General features: G+C 43.5%; 1 protein-coding gene across 2 annotated transcripts in view; it reads left to right on the top strand.

Annotated features, from left to right (window-relative positions):
* The first annotated feature begins 3,912 nt into the window (after positions 1-3,912).
* Positions 3,913-21,114, top strand: part of nexmifb (neurite extension and migration factor b) — a 54,491-nt gene continuing 37,289 nt past the window's right edge. For both annotated transcript variants that reach the window (XR_004615200.1, XM_034598240.1), the window contains exon 1: positions 3,913-4,782. The gene's annotated coding sequence lies outside the window, so the exon portion shown is untranslated. The remainder of the gene's footprint in view (positions 4,783-21,114) is intronic.

Below are 21,114 nucleotides of genomic sequence, written 5' to 3'. Positions count from 1 at the left end.
ATTTTTTTCCTGCTTCCAACACATCAACTTGAAAAACGAAGTGTTCACTTACTGCATAATGTACAGTATGTCACCCGTTGACACATGCTTTTGTACCGAGATAATCAATGTTATTCACTTCACCTTTAAAGGGTTTTAACGTTGCGGCTGATCAATCTTCATACATTAAAACATCATGGAGTTGTGAAATAATTGTGCAAGATGGCACAGGCAGTAATGGACAGAGAGAGAAACCTGTAGGACTCTGGCACAGACAAAAGGGGAGAATCCTCTAAAGAACAGAAACTCTAGTGTTCAACATCAAAGTCTCAAGTTTCTCATCTGAGCTCCAAAACAGAGCATCAAGGCTTGAAGAGATGATGTCATCAGGTCGACTGACAGTGAATTAGTGACTGGAACTCTGAATATTTTAAATTTCAGCCTGTGAATCTGAAAATGTTCCAAAAAATCACAATGGCTGCAATCAAAGGGTCACACATGAGTTTTTCCATTATTCAGTGTAAACAGAGCAGCTCATTGGTTAGAGCCACCATCATTACCGTCTGTTCCGCTTCACAATTTAACAATTTAATCTTTTTTCTAAATCATGGGCTCACTTTAAAATCGAACCCCTCAAATAATGTCTAAAACTATTTTGTCATCAGAAATTTTACTTCTCACTAATGTAACAAACGAAAGAAACTCTTATCATAATACTTTTTTAGAATCTTTGTGTGTCAGGTGTGTATGATACTTAAAAAATTCCAGAACTGAGCAGAATACTTTAAACCCAGATCAAATATGTGAGGGTGAGACGCTGTTGAGGAGGATTTGTGCTCATGCCCTGCTGGTGTGTTAAAGACGTTTAGATGGGCTCACGTGAATCAGTGTGAACCTGCATGTACGTCTCAGGTCAGCTTTCTGAATCAAGCTCTCCACGTCTCACATGGAGCTGACAAATCAGACCAAATGGCCTCTTCCCAGACTGTTTGCTCAGGCACAGTGCTGCTAACACAAAGACGGATGCATGCAGGTTACAACTGTCATGATCTTATTGGAGATTTCACACTGACTGCCAGACCTGGTGTGCATCAAAGCAGGAAATTTCAAGATTTACATTCTGGTCTCGACCTTTACTGCCTTTAATTTTACATGGGGCTGAATGCCAGAGTCACCTCCTGTGGATTTTTAAATTTTTAAATTTTTTTTTTTCAGTAACTTTTCAGCCTGAAAAATAAATTTGATCAAAATATCCTCTTTTTTTTTTTTTACCATCTGTCAGTCAGTTTATATTCCTGCCATCCCATACTGGCTTATGATACTTTACAGAGCATATCCTCGACCTTAACTCAACATTTTCACTACCATGCTGAATTTCTATCGATACAAAAACTGAAACTTTGACGCCAAGTCCAGTGTTTTGTCAATGCACTGACCCAGTTATCTGCAATGATGGTCTTGTTTTAAACCTTGGTTATTGGGACAGGACTATCAGGGAAGGCTTAAACAAAATTAATATATGCAATATATTAATATGTATACGCAATATATTATTCGCTTTGTCAGCGATGTGATGTAAGTTTTTGTTTTGCAAAGAAACATTTAGAAGAACAAACCGGATCCTGCCCACCAGGAAAGACATCACACACAGACAATCAAATTCACTCAACATCTGCATAAAAAGATTTTCACCCAGTAACTCTTCCAGCTGTAACAGCTGTGGACAGATGTTTCGGTGTTTCATTAAGATAATTTTTGGAAATGCAGTTTCTCTGAAATACAGATTTGTAATCAATAAATCATCTGTTGATCAGTGCATATCCTAAAATGTATACTTTTAGTAATATACCTTTCAAATGTACTCTGTAATATGATTTTTTAAATCAAATATTAGCCTATATATTGTGTTAATATTTATATATCCAGATATAGCCATATATATATATATATCTATAGATGTATACAAAATGTATATAAGGTATGACTCTCTATATATATCTTTACATATATATATGTATTCAAATATTTTTGATTGATTTACATTTTAAGGGGATATTTGCATATATATGACATACAGAGGTTATTTTCCCAGTGGTTTGAAGTTGGTATGTTAACTTACTGTAGACACACATGAAACTTGGTATAGACCCCTATGCATAGAGGAAATATTATGATGTCTTATTAAACTGTGTTTATGGATCAATACTTAATATCATATAAATCATGAACAGCTGCAATCTTCAGAGAGAAGCAAACCTTTAAGCCTCTTAATTCAAACTTATCGACTCACATGTATCATAGTGTTATTAAAGCCTTTATGTATGCAACATTTAATCTTCAGTATATTTGAACTACAGAAATAATTACCTCTGTTTACAGGAGAGATGTGAAGAAACTCAGGGATTGTACTGTCTGCTCTGAGTTTTGTTATGAACCTGCAGTGATATGAAAAAAATAAGAAAGAATATAGGTTGGTTTATTGATGAGTCAATAGACTAAGAATTGACCTGCAACATTTAGATGAATCATTTTGTAAGATAATGTTCTTAAAACCACATGTGACGTCTCCAAATGTGTTGTTTTGTAAAAGTGAAAAACAAAGATATTCATGGACAATGACGGAAAAACTCAGAGGAAATCAGCAAATATTGATATAATATATTATAAAATAAGAAATGTTTAATCAATAACCCATTCATTTATAATCTAAGTTGTTTGTTATTAACGGACTGTCAACTAATCAATTCAATAATTGATTTTAGACTCTATGGTCAATGTCTACAGTTGAAACAATTTAACAAATGACAGGAAATGAATTTGTTTCGTTAACCAATTAATCATTTCAGTTATTTCTATGAAGCAAACATGAACAACATTTGCTGGTTGCAGCTTCTTCTATATGTGAGGCTTTGATGCTTTTCTTTGTCATATATGATACTGTTTATCTATACAGTGTCTCAGCTGTTGATCTGATCAAAGAAGCATTTTCATTTGTCATTGTGAGCTCCGGGAAATCACATTTTTTGCCAATATTTCATGGCATTTGGATTAATCAAGAGAATAAGCAGCAGTTTAATCAATAATGAAAAATCCCATTGACTGTACATCTCAGAAATTGAAGCTCCATGTTTATCTTGTTTGTGAGCAGCCCGGTGTTCTGTGGACTTCTGCTGACTATCTGCATCTCTTCAGCCTGAGGTTTATCAATAAGTAGTTTCACAGGACATAACAATTGACCCTGAAGTCAAAAAACGATTTATTTCATATAATATCATTTATAACAAAAGTTCAATATATATCGATATTATATATTGCTCATGTGTTGTTCACTACAATCATTACTCAGGAGTGAACAGTCTTAAAGTTTAAAATAAATACTAATGGGAAGTTTATTACAATAATTATTGATATTGACTGATATTAATATTTTGTATTGATATCAGGGGCAGATTCAGGAGCGGAGCCAGGAGTCACTGGCCCTAGCTGAAATCTGATTGGCCCCTGAGGGTCCTGTCTGAAGTCTTTGAAACAACAACAACAACAACAACAACAACAACAACAACAACAACAACAAACTAGTCACCTTCTAAAATCACTAACAATAAACATGAACAATTTTAATGTTTTAAGCTTTTTTGTTACCAAATTCATTCATCGCTGTGTGGGCTTTGAATCTGAGCTTTGGAGCTAACGCAAACAATGAATGACTTCAATGTGCACCTTACTGAATGGGGAATTGTGCACTGATGTTGGGCACAATTTGCCCCTCTGTGTAAATCGTGCCCCCCCCCCCCCCCCGAGTTAGAAAAATCCTGCTTGATGTAATTTTTGCCCATTTGATCCAGACCTGTACGGTTTATAAGTCATGTTGAGAGAGAGAGAGAGAGAGAGAGAGAGAGAGAGAGAGAGAGAGAGAGAGAGAGAGAGAGAGAGAGAGAGAGAGAGAGAGACTCGGGTCCATCCAAATATCGCTTCCAGTCCGGTAAGTGTTATGAGTGGGCCTATCATCCAGCATAGGCTTACACGAGTAGCCTATTCATTATTCATGTCATTGCAGTTGCCCTGTTATGATACAGTCCTATTTGGAGAGCACCACCTGATTTGCTCAGCGCGTCCGTCAAAGCAGTGCGTGGCCCTGCGTCGGGCTGGCTGTGCGCGCTCATAGGTCGGACCGAGAAGAATCGGAGGGGGAGCAGGCGGAGAAGTACGCGCCTACGAGACTGCGCGCTGCAAAGGAGGGGGAGAGGTCCAGCTGCAAAAAAAAAAAAAAAAAAAGAAAAAAGAAAAAAGAAAATACTGCCGTGACAATGGCAACATCAAGCCGCTCGTAAAGAAGGCAGCAACCAGGGGAAGGGGCGCCGCGCGTCGGGAGTGTTGGAGGAGAGGCGACGGCCCCTGTTTGTCCACAGAGAAGCGGCGACGTTAGGACATGCTGCTGGCTGCCGCTCCCGCCGCCGCCGCCGCCGCTGCCCTGTAGCACGTTTCCTGGAATACCGATTCTACCGTCATTGTAAATGGAGCGGCGAGGGAGAGGAGAGTCGCGCTGTCTCCATCATTGAGAGGCGCGTCCACCTGCTATTACCGGAGGAGGAGGCCCGGGCTGCCGCCGCCGCTGCTGCTGCTGCTGCTCCTGCTGCTCCTGCTGCTGCTGGGGAGGGCGGGTGGGGGGACCATGCAGGGGAACTACTCGCATTTCGGGGGAAAGACGCATCTCTGAGCCGGTCCAAAAAGCAGCGGAGAAGGATCCCATTGCGACGCGGGGGGAAAAAAAAAAAACGCAGCTCGGGCGCATACGCTCTGGAGGTAGGCAGTGGAAACGTTATTATGCTGCTATTAGACATTAGGCAGGCTATGCACATGACAGCCTGGTTTATACATTTATACGCACACACACACGCACGCGTATTTATTTGTCTGCAAACCCCTATTTTGATGTGATCGGACATTTTTATTCTAAGGGACGAGCGCACCAAGCATGCGGTGCTGTAGTGGCAGCTCTGCCTCCTTGGGACAGCTGTCGTAGCCCACATTCACCCGCCTCTGCTCCATCGATTACCCACTCCCTGCGAAAAATACCCCCACTCGTTTAAAGCGGTGACCTTATTCGCTTTAGGCTCACAAACGCAACACACAACATACACATGCCACGTGCGGTCGTTCGCATTGGAGCCAGCTCCCTCGCGCTGTGTGTGTGTGTGTGTGTGTGTGTATGTGTGTGTGTGTATATGTGTGTGTGTGTGTGTGTATATGTGTGTGTGTGTGTGTGTGTGTGTGTGTTTTGGAGACAAACAGTGATGGCCTGCGGACGTCATTTTGAATCTACGTTATGCATCCCGAGCAGTGCTGCCCCCCGAAATGAATAAGAAATGAATAAAGGGGGGGGGGGGTAATCTATAGTCCACACCGATGAATGATTCATGAATGGGCTCTTGAAACCCAATGGGATAACACATCATCTTACAGCTAGGCCCCTCCGCTGTGATATGGAGAATAAATCATTCATAGACGATTTAGGGGCACAAATTCCTAAAATTGGCCTAAACATCACGACGCACAGGTGCACCGGGGCGTGTGTGAATGCCGGCACTGTGGGGTCAGTGGATCAGTGGCTTACTGTGTCTGTGAGGACGCCTCATGACAGATGTTTACTGGATGTCCCGGGCAGCCACACTGCCAGCCAGACAAGCCATGTAGGAAATAATGAGCTGCAGCCCATAATAACAGCCCCTCTGCACCGGTGATTTATTGGAGGTGTTAGAATAAGTTCTTAACTTTGTTTTTTAATACGACTTTAATTGGATTCCATTTTTTAACAAGTGAGAAATGTGCCAGGCTGATGTTTACTGGAATCGCTTTCAGGTTGGGATTTTCAAATACGATCTTGGTGAATTTATTGCCACAATTAATGATCTGCAACGCTCACAGTCATTGACCTGACACGACTTGGTTTGATTTATGCTTTCAAGCGCTTTAGCCTATTTGACAGGTTGTTTTGGACTATCCAGCGTGCACTACTTGTTATGAAGATAAGATGTTTTGTTGAACCGACCCATTCAGGGGCCGGTTATAGAGCTGCTTTAATGCCTGTTGCTGCCCTCTCTCTGTCTCATGTGAAGACAGCAGTGGAAACCAGATGGAAGGCCATGCATTGATTGAGTCAAAGAGAGCCTATAAGACGGCCAAATTGAGTTGACACGTTGATGTGGGTGTCATTATCATGTGTGACGGCACAGTGCACCATTAGGCCCCAGGCTACATGACGTGTGGACGGGGCGATGGCCTCCTTGCCCTGGCCGCCCGGTCTTGTTTGGAGATCACAGATGCGGAAGCTAACAGGAGCTATCATATCAAACTGTGTCTTCATTCGGTGATGTGCCACCAAGCCGGCCACGGAGGATTGTCTCTGCGGCGCTTGCCATTCACGTCCCCTCCTGATCAGCCTCAGTGCCCTCGCTGAAGTGTCGTTCTACATTTAGTTTAAATTGGGTGAGAAATTGAGCCCAATGATACACTTCAACATTGTGGCTCTGTTCCACAGGAGCAAGGACAGTGCTGGCAGATTTTCTGAAAATGTGTTTAAAATGCTATCTGAGCGTTATGTTGCAGCAATAAAACCAGCAGCTTGTGTACCTAGTCTCTTATCTACCCCTGCCCATGTGTACACTGTGGCTTCTCCTCTGCTTCAGCCTTAGGCACATGTGTTGGGCCTCAACTTCCACGTCTGCCGAATGGGAGAGAGTCTCAATTATACACAATGAACTGATCAATCCTCCCTTTTCGTACCAGTGGACATGTTATTCTTGTGTGAGTGATCAATGTTTTACACAAAGCAGAATAAAGAGGAGAAACAACTATCTGCTTACAAAACCGCTTGATCGCAACCATTTATTGTGTGTGGCTGATTATTTCTCAGTAATGTGGTGTTCCCGCGCCGCTTTCACTCCGTCTTTTGACTCAGAAACGGCAGAATACAGGCAAAGCATCTTGTTAGGCATACAGAATAGGGCTTTTCTTGCCTACATGGAGCCCTGCTGTGTTTTATGTCTGGAGCGCTGCAGTTTCCCCTGCACATTGCATCGCTACAGTATGGGAGCACCTTGGCTCCGTCGCAGTCTATGTAGAAACATGCTGAGCCCATCAGGGCCGAGTATATGTTTAAGCACTGTGTTTATGTCAGGCCACTGTACAGCAGGGGCCCGCTGCGTCGACCCCGGCCCTGCGTCTGGGCTGTGACATGCCGGATGTGGCCCAGCGGAGGCAGTCCTTTGCTGTGGCACTGCTGCTGCTGAGGTCTGTAATTAAAGGCAGAGGTAAGACCAGGGGAGAAGGCTGGGCTCTGATTGCTTTTCATGGCCGCGAGGAGAGAGCTGCAGCGTGTCCTGAGGGACCGAGGCGCTGCTGAGCTCTTTGCTGTCTGTGCTGCCCCCCAGACGGGAGCTGTTCCAGGAAGACACACACATTTGTACTCATACGCCACTGGCATACTCATGCGCACACACGTAAACCTACTCAGACACATCCTGCTGCACACACACACGCACACACACACACACACAAACTCACACACACAGACACACACACATTGGCTGAGAGAGGCAACAAAAAAAAAATCACATCGGTAGCTAACAGGCAAACTGTGCTAATCTACTTTCAAGAATGCCCCGTTTTAGAAAATATGTGTCAGTACGAGGCGTGAGGCAAAACTGTCACAGCGCAGTCATGTAATGAATTAAAAAACAGCGCAATCAGGAAGACATTAAGGGCCTCTGCCTGGATTGGCTGCTGGTCGGCATTGACGGAGCAGTGGATGTGTGATTGGGCTGGGTATGGATGTGAGCTGAGGCTGCCTGTGGTTGTCTTGGACCAGCGCTCTGCAGGGGGAGCTGTGCCGTCCCCCTCTCTCCCTCCCACCCCCAGCAGCAGCCAAAGGGTTGAGGGCTGCTCTGCACTCTGAGGGCCTGGCAAACATGGACATGCTCACATATAGGATCTGGGTGGGCCCGAGTGTTTTTTTTGTTTTTGTGTGTGTGTGTCTCTTCTTTCTGTGGATTCAGCTGACTGGTTAAAGTACATCGAGGGTTTAAACCATCACACGCCCTTACAAGTCCTATCAGAGAGAATCCCGTGGAAGGTAGAAGCAACAGCACTTTGAGGATAGCAGGTTTAAATAAAGAGAGAGAGAGAGAAAGAGAGAGAGAGAAGCAGTTGGATTCCATTTGAATGCCAAGTCCAGCCTCGTTTTTGTTGTTGTTATATTTTGCAGCGTGTTCATGAATTAGTTCTGCCAGGATGATTAAAGTAATGCATCAGGATTTCTGCCATTAACAAATAAAAGTCCAATTAAACTGGGGGTCCATTAAACCACTTTCCACGTTGCCTACTTGATCTCAATATGTAGGCTGGTGGCCACTGGGACCGGGAGCACGCGGGCCTGACGTTCATAGCTCATTTCCTGCTACCCCTTCAGACCCTTATATTGCAGATGGATAGATTATGTGAAATTTCCCCTGTTCTGATCACACTCCCCCGGGCCCCCTTTTATTTTAGCTCGCGGGACTCCTGAAACGGATAGTGAGATGTGATGCTGGGAAATTCGAGAAGGAGCCGAAAGAGGTGGGGATTTAATGCGGTGGACACAGGTGCGCTGACGCGAACGGTGTGAAAGCGGAATATTCACAACATGACTCGGGAGGGAGGAAGCTATATGACGGGGCTGGATTTTAATTGGTTTCACACAGTGTGCTCCCATGTATTGTTACTTTTGCCACACACAGTGGCAATAACTGCTCTGATTTTGGTTATATAATAGCACTAATAGATTCATTGCCCCTTGTCTAATTTGAACATGTTTCTTTTCCCAATTCCTCCTGTTGGAGCTGGAGTAGCCGCATATCCGTGTTACGCTGGACGTGACTACCGGCAGGGTCCTGAATGCTGGAATAATAAGCCACCTTCATTAGCCCTATCTTTGATTTTGTGGATGCGAAAAGGGGGGGAGGGATGAAAAAAAAAGGGGGTTGATGATTAGAAAGGAAGAAAAACATAGGGTAGGTTGTACTGCGAGAAAGGAAAAAACGGAGAGACGCTGCAGAGGAGAGGGGGGTTGAACATGGTGGGAAGATTAGAGGAAGGCTTGGAGGGACGGAGAGAGAGAGGGGACAGAAAAAAGGGAGAGACATAGTTATGAGTGGTGGTGGGGGTTCAGGGTGCGTCCTCCCAGCAGCCAGCTGGAACAAACAAACGGCCATGAGACAGACAGTGTTGTCTAATAGGAGAGAAGCTGGCTGTGCCCTGGATGTTTCCCTGCACCTTTCATTTTCTAAATGCTGTTTTGTCTGTTCACCACTTAACAAGCCACCAGTGCCTCAGAAAGGAGCCGAGCTTTATTTGCTGCTGTACATAATTACCAGCCATTCACGACAGGCTTGTTTGCTACTCTAAACAATGTTGTGAATTTATGTACAAATAAGAGACAGGCTATATTTTGCTGCAAGTCTTCGCACGAGGGCACAACAAGTCGAGTGTTCAAAATGCATTGCAAACGCTTTGGTCTGAGATTCGTTATCGAGGTCAGTTTACGCAAAAAATGTTAGTGTTACTTCGGCCGCTATGGGGCCTTTCAACCGAAACAATAACAAAACACCTAGTTTGATGACGCGGTGACGGGATCATACGGCGATGAATAATCGTGAAATGTTACGAGGGACCAATCCAAACAGTGGAGGGAAAAAACTGACTAGCTAACTGGCTAACTGGCTAACAGTGTGTTTTCCCTTCGTCATATGTCATTTGACGGTATAGCAGAGATGGGCAAAAGCTACGGGTAAAGCAAATATGACCCAATTAAAAGGTGAACAAAAGGAAACATCCTGTTACCTCGAATTGAACCGGGGTTTTCTTTCTTTGTTGTAAACATTTTGGATAATGTCAGTACACAAGTCAACGGAATATATAAAAAAGGTGTTGTCGATTTTAAGACATTTTAATGACGGAGTGCTACGTATTTTATCTTTGGTTGTGCTGCTGTTTGTAACATTTATTCAGTGGAATAGATATTTCGTCGTGTGCTGATGTAGGGAGCCACATGACAAAAGCCTGTTGAGCAGTTGCAATAGTTTTCCTGTCAGATACAGTGAGCTGACGAATAGCACTTTACTTTCTATTTACTGTCGCACGCCAGAGGCAAAACATAATCCATGCATGACACATCTAAGCAGAAGTCAAATGAAAAATGTTTTTGAATATCTTAACACAGAGAATGTGAATTGAATTGCATACATGAATTTCAAGTTGGTTTTGACCCTGATCTGTTGGATGATGCTGATGATACAACAGCATGACTGCTATTCTACTACGGGTAATAATTATAATCATTCACAGCTAGTGGTCCTTGTCACAGGAGTGGGGCACAATGGAAATAATAATTAGGACTTCTTATTTCAGATGCATTGCAGAAGAGTGTATCGAGTGTGTGCCGTCGCTCTCTGACTTCTAGGATGTACAGCTGTGTGTATACTTGCTTGTTTCCCTGGGTGCGTTAGCTCCGGCACGCCACACTGATCATTTCTGCTGGCTCTGGGTTTCTTTCAGTTTTGTGACTCCTGTTTTTTTTTCCTCGTACAAACACACGCAATCCCACACACGCATGCATATATTTAACACCATGACAGTGACCCAGTCTCTGCTGTCATTTAACAAGTCACTAATTGTAGCATAACGCGACATGAAGGGCCAGGAAGCCAGTTTCTTTTTTATTCTGAGCTCGTCCCTGACATACCGAAGCTCTGACGCACGTTTGTGCAACTCTCCGCGTATCTTTTTCTCAAACCCATTTCCCCAAGTCATCATCAATGACACTGAAGCCCACATGCATCACAGTTGAGCCAGTAAAGCACTTTCCAGGAGGAGTCATATGTGCACCTGAGACATAGCCTACGCAGATAACATTCAACAACACAAACCCTCAAAGATTATATTTGGTCATTTAAATGTTTATTGGTTTTTCAATGATTACAGTAATTTCCTTTAATGCAGGGTTGATACAGGTACTGGTTCTGGCGTTGACGTCACGAGACATATATATATAGAGTGGGAAGTGGGAAATTCAGTTCATAACAGAGGGAGGGAGAGTACTGCATTCAGTCACTGGTGCTCTGATCCAAGTTTTCATCAATCCTCGTATAGGTCCAAAAGAGCTCCCAGGGGTTGGCCCATCCTCCATGTTCCCTTTCAATCTGTTGAGTATAGATTCATAAGATGCGGTCTCCACCATAGCATTCAGCCAGTCTTTCAGGTCTGGTGATACAACACTTTTCCAACATCTTGACATAATTCTGTTACCAAACCTACCACAATAAAAAAATATATTTCTTTTGATAATTTGGTACAAGAGATCTTCAAAGATTACTTTGAATCATTGAATTAAACTGCTGCAATTCAGGAGATCTTGATCTGCTGAATGCATCCCAGACTTTCTGTTTTATGAGTCGGTCAGTTAGTATTGAGCTTTGTTTATGAACGAGGTACCACATTTATTTTCTAATTTGTGTTTGTAGTATTGGTGCTTTTCCAAAACACAAAGACAAAGGACCCTATTGTTCCTCAATGCTGTAACAACATAGGGATTCCAGCTATTGAAGCTTTTTGACCTCTCTTACCTTTTCTAGCACTCAGTAATGTGTTCACCACAGAGTATTTAATACTGTTGAGTATTAAAGACTGGTGCTGGGTGCTTGATCAGAGACTTAGCGTTGTTTGCTCTTTTTTCATCATGCAGCTCCTGATTACAATCATGATTTAACAAATTTTATTCTTGATTTCATCGAGTTTATTGATTTCATTGATTGAAAAAACAAGTATTCAACAACTATAATAATTGATAATTCATTTTTGATGCAAACTTGGCTCCATATTTTGTTACTTACATTTTCTTTGTCTTATTTATTTATTTTTTTTGTTCAAATTTTTATTTTCTTTGTCTTATTTGATAGCAAACTGAATATGTTGAGGGTTTTTTGACGAAAAAATGTCACCTTGGGATGTGGGAAATTGTCACGTTCAGACATTTTACAGAATACAGTTAATTAAAAAGTTGAGAAAATAATTAGCAGATAATTAATCGATAATTTAAATTATTCTTTGTTGCATCCTTGTTAAAATAGAATTAAAGTTGGGATTTAGTACCAAAACTCAGAAATAAAAATCTTCAAACAACGGCCATGCTATGGAGGCTATATACATGCTGTATTATTACAGAGGAGCTGCAGATGTTTTCTTCTGCCTTTGTTTGTTTGTTAGTTTGCAGGACAAAACGTGGTGGAAGGATGTGTTATGAGTCAGGAAAGAACCCACTCAATTTTGGTGTGGATCTGGATCAGGGGAAGTTCCAGGATTTTTATTTTTTTCTCTTTTAACATTGTGAGATTTTGCAAACTTTTGATGTAAAGATTCTGACTTGTGTAGGGGGCTGATATTTATGAGCGTGTGTATTTTGATGCAAATCCAAATAAAAATCCAGGTGTATAAATTTAAATGTGGATTCGTATGGGAACAGTTAGACTATTCTCGTGTGATCATTTAATACACATGGGTGTATAAGCACTTACTTCTACTGGCGACCGACTTGAAAGACTTGATTAAGTATCATGTCACTGTGAGGGAAAGGTAATTGCACCTATTTACCATTAAAAGCAACATTCCCCTACAATAATGGATGCGTGATATGTGTATTTGCAGCCCTGTGCACATCTATAGTCCACTAATCTTACTTCCAGTGTGATCTCTGCCGTCTCTATTTCTTTTATGATACAGCGATATTTCTGTCATTATATGGGCTAAATACTTTGCGAGCATCGCAACACCAGGTATTTCTCCTTTTATATTCAAATGAGCTTGTATATAACCTGCTCCTTTGAGATCAGTCTCTGAGCTGTGTATACAGTATGATGTGTATGAGTGGGCCTTTCTGCCTTTTGTGCTCACTATTTGGGGATTTGCTTATGGTTTATTTATGCAGGTAAATTCCATTGAGAGAGACTCCTTGTCAGGGGAGAGCTAGTGTACAGCCTGCATGCATACTTAATAGCCATATGATCTAATAGGTTTAAAACTCACTATCAAAGATGTATGCTGCTGCAGTGTTTTTGCTACAGCGATGAGGCCTCTGGAGGTGCGGTAAGGTATCTGTGTGCAGTATGTGTTGCGCTCGGTGTGTGTGTTTGCTTGTACATATGAATGATCTGTTTTAGGAGCGGCCAGTGCATAGAGAAGCCCTCTGTGCTGGCTGTTACTCCCGAGGTACACAGAGTCTACCTGGACTTAGTGACCTGACAGAACATTAGCAATGACAAACACCCGTCTGTCTCTCTCCCTCTTGTGCTCTTACAAATCCGCTCACAACTATTGAGACTCCACGGTGAATGCAGTGACAGTCTGCCAAGCGCTCGGAAATACGGATGTGCATGTACGCACGTGCACATGCTTATTTGGCCCCCCTGAGCTTCCCTGTGGGCATTAAAAGCTTGTTTTTGCATGTGTGCACGAGTCAGCCCCATGTTCATATAATAAAACAATTATTTTTCTCTCATCTTACACTGTACAGAAATGATAAAGAGTTATTTGGATAACACCAAGTACCTACAAGGAACAGATATTCAGAGGACAAAGGCACCATTGTCGAGAGAGGAGTAAAAAAATTTGTAGCAATTTACACTTTGACTCCATCTCTGGGGGCTTTAGGAAATGTTAATTTAAGTTCCCATTATAAAATGTATTTAAGTCAGACTAAGAATTAATTCCATTATTCCAGGAGGCAGCTGAGGCTTCTGTATCCGTTGAGACGGTTTGCTGCTCCCTCCTGAGACCTGTGGGTTTTCCCATCACTTTTAAAATCAATTACCTTCCTGCCTCCCTCGCCTCTCCAACTCTCACTAAGTACTCTCCTCATATTCTTCATTAGAAAACCCACCACTTCACCTATAGCTCACTATGAACACCTCAACTGGAACGCTGTGTGTTTTTAAGTGTTCGTAGCACATTGGAGTGCCTCGCTCTGATTTATTGTGTCTTACACGGTTGGCGTATAGCTGTGGGCTTTTCGCAGATTGTGCCCAGACAACTTTTTTCGCAGTATCCAGACATCGACGCTGCCTCAGATATAAATAGGAGCACAATCTGCGGTTGGGTAAGACCTGTTAGCCCTATGTGACACTAAAGCCACAACAAAGACCCTGCTGTACTGCTGCTGAGGAGCGGCTGCAGCCCTTGGGAGAGATCATGTTATTCTCCCTCGTGCGCCATCTCACAAACATCTCACCGCACTAACTGAGGGGAACAAGCATAGACGGGCTTGACGGCTGCTTCCTATTTTAGTCATCGGCAGGTAGGCGGATGAGTTGAACTGCGGAGGATCTCTGTGCAGCGAAGTCTTCGTCTAATTAGTTTGTCTAATTATGTCTTTGTGCTGGAAATTTCTCAAATTAGTGGTATCGTGCAGAATGTGAGCATGCTCATTATGGTTGTCATGAGAATTGTTGCGGTGGTTGGAGAGGAGAGGAGAAAGAGAGTGGGGTGTCAATGGTACCAGAAGCTCTCCGCGGTCCAAATCCCTTTATCAAATACATATATCCTGTAATGGGAGCCGTGGTGCTGCAGCTTCGTCCCAGGAATTCACAGGGAAAATGTGACCTTTACCTGTGAAGCACTTGAGGCCCCTCCTCTTCCTCCCTGTGCAGGAGGGGTGCAGGGGAGTACACCTGTTTGTGGCAGACCACAAAAAGGTCCCCTTTGATTCCCCCTCCTTGTATGTCAGGTGCAAGCGTGTCACAGCATCAGGCATGTACATGTCTCACACAGAGACACTTTTTGATTTTCCCTCCTTGTGAGGTGCACTAGCATCAGGGATGAAACACCTCCCCCACTCCCCCTCCTCCTCGCCGTCACTTTGAGCTGGACACCAAGTCTCCTGGATCTCCTGCCAGCAACCCGACCATTTCCTTCCCTCCTCTTCACGGGGTTCTCCCCTTTCTTTCCCTCTCTCCCCCTCTCCCCCTCTCCCCCTCCTCATTCCTTCCCTATTATCCCCACCTCTCTCTCTCTCGCTCTCTCTCTCTCTCTCTCTCTCTCTCTCTCTCTCTCTCTCTCTCCCCCTCTCTCCTTCCCCCACTCTTGGGCCTACAGTAATTGGTATTCCGAGTGGCAGCTGGGATCCATACAAACACAGCAGAGGGAGAGAGAGAGAGAGAGAGAGAGAGAGAGAGAGAGAGAGAGAGAGAGAGAGAGAGAGAGAGAGGGAGGCTGTGTGTGTGTGTGTGTGTGTGTGTGAGAGAGAGAGAGAAAGAGAGAGAGAGAGAGAGAGAGAGAGAGAGAGAGAGAGAGAGAGAGACATGGAGGCATGGAGAAAGAGAAAGCCAGCAAGTCAATACGCTGGTTCATTAGAGCACTGAGTCACAGTGGCCGCTGCCTCGTTTGTTTGTGTTTGTCCAATACTCTGTCTTAAGCAGAGCCCACCGCCTCTGTCTGCTCACACTGGCAAACCTGACAGCAACACACCCCAGGTTGCCTGGTCGCCTGTGATATGAGCTTTTCTGTGCCTGTGTGTATTTGGACATACCGGATTATGAAATAATTAGAAAATCAATGGCTCTGATTTAAGCAAAGCGAGGCCTATTCTCATGATTCTCACCGACACAAGTCCAAGTTCACGTCAAGAGCGGGGGAGTGGAAATCGGCGTAATGTATATTTGCTCGCCTGTATGTGATTCAATAGCTGCGCTGTGATTGAGTTATTTCCATGACTGATTATATGTCAGCAAATGTGATATTTTTGACTGGATTAACTGAGGTGTTGATGAGACATGGGGCGACAAAAAATAGCAGGTCTGATTATGGCAGCGGATGTAAAAGAAACAGGCCAGTTCTCTGAAATGGAATTTAAAGACGAGAAAAAAATGAGAGGCTCCATTAGGAAACAAAAATAGGATTCTGCAGTTATTGAAAATATGAAAGTGGATGTTCCAAAAAACAAGAGAGAGGAGTGTTCTCCGGTCATGGCGAGCTGAGAGCAGACCACTTGTCAGGATATTGAAAGAGAGAGGGAGGGAGGGAGGTGTATAAAGAAAGGTCTGAAATGACCAGTTTCTCTCTTCATGGCCTGTTTATTTTGGAGGAAATAGTAATATGACGGTGGCTGTGTGGTTGTCTGGCCGGGGCTGCTCCCAGGGCCCTCATGGTGCACGGTGACCTCTCATTACCACTGCTTGAAGGAGCGTGAAACGGAGGAGATCACTCCAAAGGGCAACTGTGTAGATGCGCCTAACCTTTTAAACCATCGGAATACGTCAACCATACAAATAACTCATTAACCTTATCCATTTAAATGAAAAGCTCATACTTTTATCCCACATCCCCATCTTCTCTCCGGTATTAGATTTGTTTAATTGGCCATTGCACATGATCAAAATGGCAAGCCCCTTTGCAATGTGGTGTGGTCAAGGCAAACCATACAGTGGTGCAATTGGGATTTGGTCCCCTTTGGCCCAGACACTTAACAAAGGCGGTCTGAGATTTGGGGGGAGGGAGAGGAGAAATAAAAAGGGTTGTGGAAGTGATAGTATGTTTGCATGTGTGTGGGTCTGTTGTTTAGGAAGTGTCCTCCGGCTCTGCACAGAAGCACAGGAGGGCATTGATTGGAGGAGCTCAATAGCTCAGGCCTTTTAATCACCTCGTGCAGAGGCTGCATTGTCCCACAGGCTGGAGAATATACGCTGCTAATACCCCTGTGCATATGCACACAGCCACTGGCTCCCAGGCTTCTGCAGCCCCTCACAGACCCACTGGCCACTAATCAATAGGCCTGATTACCTACAGGGATCCAGACTGAGCTTTGTTCTCATTTGTCCGCAGAAAAGCATGCTCCCCTCCCCGAACATCTCGCCAACTTCTCCCTGTCGTTCAGACGCAGTACGGCAACGTTTACGGACTGTGACTGTGAAACGTGACCCGCTGCACTCCCACCAGGATCTCACCCTCGGTGTTAAATGAATACATGCTTGCTCCGCGCGTCTCGAATAATTGTGCTGTTCTGACCCAGTTGTACAGAAAACATTTAGACTTACACATCAGGCTGCTAAAAATGGAAATGTTCTCTCACTCCTCTGTTTTGCACTCTTCCCTCGCTCCCTGCCTCAATCTGTCTCTCTGCCTGCTTGGCTGTCATATCTCTTTATACTGTTTAGAAATGCTGTACATTGTGTTACAGGGTTTGTGACTGATAGCCTGCCAATTTCAGCTGTGGCACATCATAGAGGCTAACCCCCTCCCTCCCGAACACAGAGAGACACATTAAAGCCGTGACAGTGTGCTCCTTTTACTGCTCTCACTGATTCCACACCCCCTGATTAAGTGTTTCATGGGGAAGCTGCGTTTTACTTATTGTTGGCGAAAACCTTCTGGTGGCACAGTGGCCGACACGGCGACGTACAGGAGAGTGCGGATGCAGAAGAACATGGAAACTTTCATCCCGGGGGGGGGGGCGGTTTGTGTGTTGCAGACGTGCCACGGCTTCACATGAGCATTTGACGAGAATTATTGTCCGCTCTCATCAGAGATTCTGAAGCCATTTATACTTCCATCTGCACAGCCTATCAATAAGCCTCTAAGCTGGGTTTCAAAAACTAATAACATCAATGACTTTAAAAGGGAAAACAAATATCAAAGGGAGGCGGTGTATTAGCCAGCAGAGATTGTGGGTGAATATTGAGATTTGAGTTTGTCGACGGTCTGAAGGGCAGAGTGGGTCTGCTGTTCCGTCCCATGCCCTCATCATTATTACCTCCCTAATATACAAACACACTGTACTCACACTCACACTCTGACTGACACCCTTCTCTGCAGCCTTCCCTCTCCTTTCTACTCCTGCCCTCCCTTCCCCGTGCCATCATGCTCTCTCTCCCTCTCTTTCTCCCTTTTTTCTCTGTGCATCTCCTTTCTTCTCCTTCTGTCCTCTGCCACCCCCCCCCTCCATCCGCCCCGCCTGCCCCTGTCCTTTGGTTTTGAAGCCAAGTAAAGGAGTAGCCTTCTGAAGCAACGGGGAAATAATTTGTGGCTCCGAGAACAAAGGGAAGTCTTTACTGGGAGAGTAATGGAATGGGTTTCGTGAGGTGGATGAAAACATGACTTCATTTTCGAGGCTCGTTTAGGAAAAACAAACAAACAAAGTAGTAAAAATGCAGGATGCTGTATCTGATGGACACAATTAATGTCATCTCAGGATCTATAGATTTATAGAAATAGCAAAGACAAATAAAAATGCCTGGCTTGCTTATTATGTATAACTTTATCGTGACATTGTTGTTGTTTTTTGGTGAGGATAGCAGTCTAGTACAAGTTTGCATCCGAATTGCAACGACTGCAAATTTGGGACCAAAATGCACTTTTAAAAAGCACCATGTGCGATCCATTATGGTCACGTATTGACGGGAAATTCCTCAAAGCCCTCGACAGACCTCCATGCCCACTTATTGAGCTGTTATCAATGAGCTGCTTTTGTCTTGGCTCAAGAGACTGCGGATGTATTAGCAGGACATTTATTGTGCTAGAAAAGATGGAATCGGGGGAGCCAGAGATGCCGCGGATCCGTCGGCCAGACTCTCTCGCTCCTTAGTCTCCTCAGCAGATATTTTGTGCTCCTTGACGTCTCAAACTGCAGATTTCTGGCGGCTCCTTGTCGCACAAAGTTGTTTTGTTATGTCCCCAATGCTTCTCTACAGGATGGAGCCTAGGAGAACGCTTCGGCGAAAAACTGTTGTATTTTTCTGCACTGCATACATGAGTCAAAGTCAAGGTGCCAAATGGAAAAGAGAAAGAAACTTTTAAAACTGAAATGTCTCAGCTTTCAAAACGTCCCTCCATTACTCCAATGAATACAACAGTGACTGACCCGTCAGTGTGAGTAACATGAAAGCACGTGATTAAATCGTCTAACCCACTAACAAAAGATTTGCAATTATTTCCAAAGAAAGTGAAGAAGTGTGCACAAATAGGATTTAATGACACACATTCGGTTTATTGTTGGTTGGCTTTTTCTGCAAACCTTTCGGTGATGGCTGAGTTGTTTTTCATTGAAGAGATAGAAAAGTGTTATTTCTGGACACTTAGGGAAGAACTGGACACACTGGACTGAGGAGTCACTTTAGACTTAACCAGCACTGCCTCTGTTCTTCGCTTCACAACCTTGCAGAGGTCATTAGGTCTGAAATAATTTTCAGACATAACAGATGTTGTTACCTTTTCAGAATGATAATATTTTAGTTCACCTGCTTGTTGCAAAATTTTCCAGATTTTTTTGTTCTGTGCAGGTTCTGAGTTGCTTTCAGACATGCACTGAACTGTGGACATTTTCCCAAGGGGCTGAATGTGAAGACGCAAATATCTGAGTCAGTTGCTCTGGACATTTTCCAAAGGTTGTCCTGCCAGCCCCCCCAATAAAATGTCTGGAAAATGTCCAAGTGAGACTACAGCAGGATAGCGAGTGGGCGTGTTGATGATGTTTCTAACATAAAACATAAAAAAGAAAGACATAAAGAGTATAAATATCTCAGGCTGAAAAAGAAGTGTCACAAAGAAGACGCAGAGGAAGTCAAATTGGAAAGACAACAAGTTTCAAGAGCTTTTGGAGACAAGGGCCGACGCCCCGTTGTGTTGATGTGCCGCAAACTAAAATGTGATTTCTGCAGCGAAATGTATACGTCATGTTCTGCCTCCCATGTGCACCACCCAGACCCAGAATTCATGTCTGAACATTTTCGGTGAAACCCAAACAATGATCTAAGTAGCCTAATACCAGAGGTTTGAAAGGTCAGCAGTGCTGCACAGTTTGGGGATGATTGACTCTCTCAATCGTTGCCCACAGTGATAGGTCTTGCTGTTGCTAGGTGTATTTTTGAACTTTGGAGAGAGTCAGGCCACCTGTTTCTTCATGGTTTCAGTCATTAAGCTAAGCTACACTGAGCTAATTGCCATCTGGCTGTTGTTGTGTCCGTGTTTCAGGGCGACAACATGTTAACTCAACCCAATTAATATGTAGAAGAATCACAATGTGATCTGTTAGGTAAGAGGTAGAAATGTACATATTCCTGTTTCCTCTGACAATAGCAGGATCATTAAAAAACAACGGAAAAGAGAACGAATATTATGGTAGTATCGTGTGTTGTGATTGGTTTACGGTGTATTGTTCATTTAGATCAATTATTATTGCATTATTTTAACTATATTCTGATATGAAAATGATATAATTCAAATGAGCTATAGCTTTTACACGGGACCCTGACCTCAGTTGACCGACTCAACTCCCCCTCCAGGCCCGGGGAGTCTAGCAGTTGCAAGTTTAGTTGACAACAACAGAGGTAGCCTGTCTGACACCTTTACAGATCCCATGTGAAATAGAAGAAACACAACAATATGCAGGTGCAACAGTGCATGAATGAACACGCTTATCAGTGAAAAAATGTACTGTGAACTAAAAAATGCTTTATCCAAGACAATCATACATATTGAAATGTTCTCAAAGTAAGAAACTAGCTACATAGTTTGCAATATAACCAAAGATATCTTCAAAGTTGCAAAATTCATAAAATAATAATGCATCTTTTTTATTTACAGACAATATCCCTTCTAGAAACCTTTGCAGTTCAGTGACTGATAGTATTAAACATAAATATCACCTCCACAGATAAGTTGTGTTATTTTGAGTTAGTCCATGTTATGAAACCTCTCTAAATGAAATGCTTATCAGACAAACGTTGAAGCAGCAAACAAGATGCCCCAGAATAATCAGTGCAGCAGCAGAGAGTCAAGCGGCAGCCTCTCCTGCATCACATCTGCAGCCTCCTCACTTCTCGACTTTCACTAAAGCGGCAGTGGGAGAAATGATGTCAGCTTCTTCTCTGCTTGCCACTAGGGTCACAGTCTTGGTCATCTATGATTTCCATCCATTGAACAGATGAAAGGGGAGCAGACCTTACAGTAAAACACCTCCTCAGTACGTTTGCCACCAGTGATGAGAGACGATGGTACAGAAGGATTTATCACAGCATCGTTCCAGACTAAACACATTTCCAGCTTTGAAATACACAAGCT

This window comes from Hippoglossus hippoglossus, chromosome 10 (assembly GCF_009819705.1).
Source record: "Hippoglossus hippoglossus isolate fHipHip1 chromosome 10, fHipHip1.pri, whole genome shotgun sequence".
NCBI classification, from domain to species: Eukaryota; Metazoa; Chordata; class Actinopteri; order Pleuronectiformes; family Pleuronectidae; genus Hippoglossus; species Hippoglossus hippoglossus.
The sequence above is the reverse complement of the archived record's forward strand: the minus strand, read 5'-3'. Positions and strand labels throughout refer to the sequence as shown.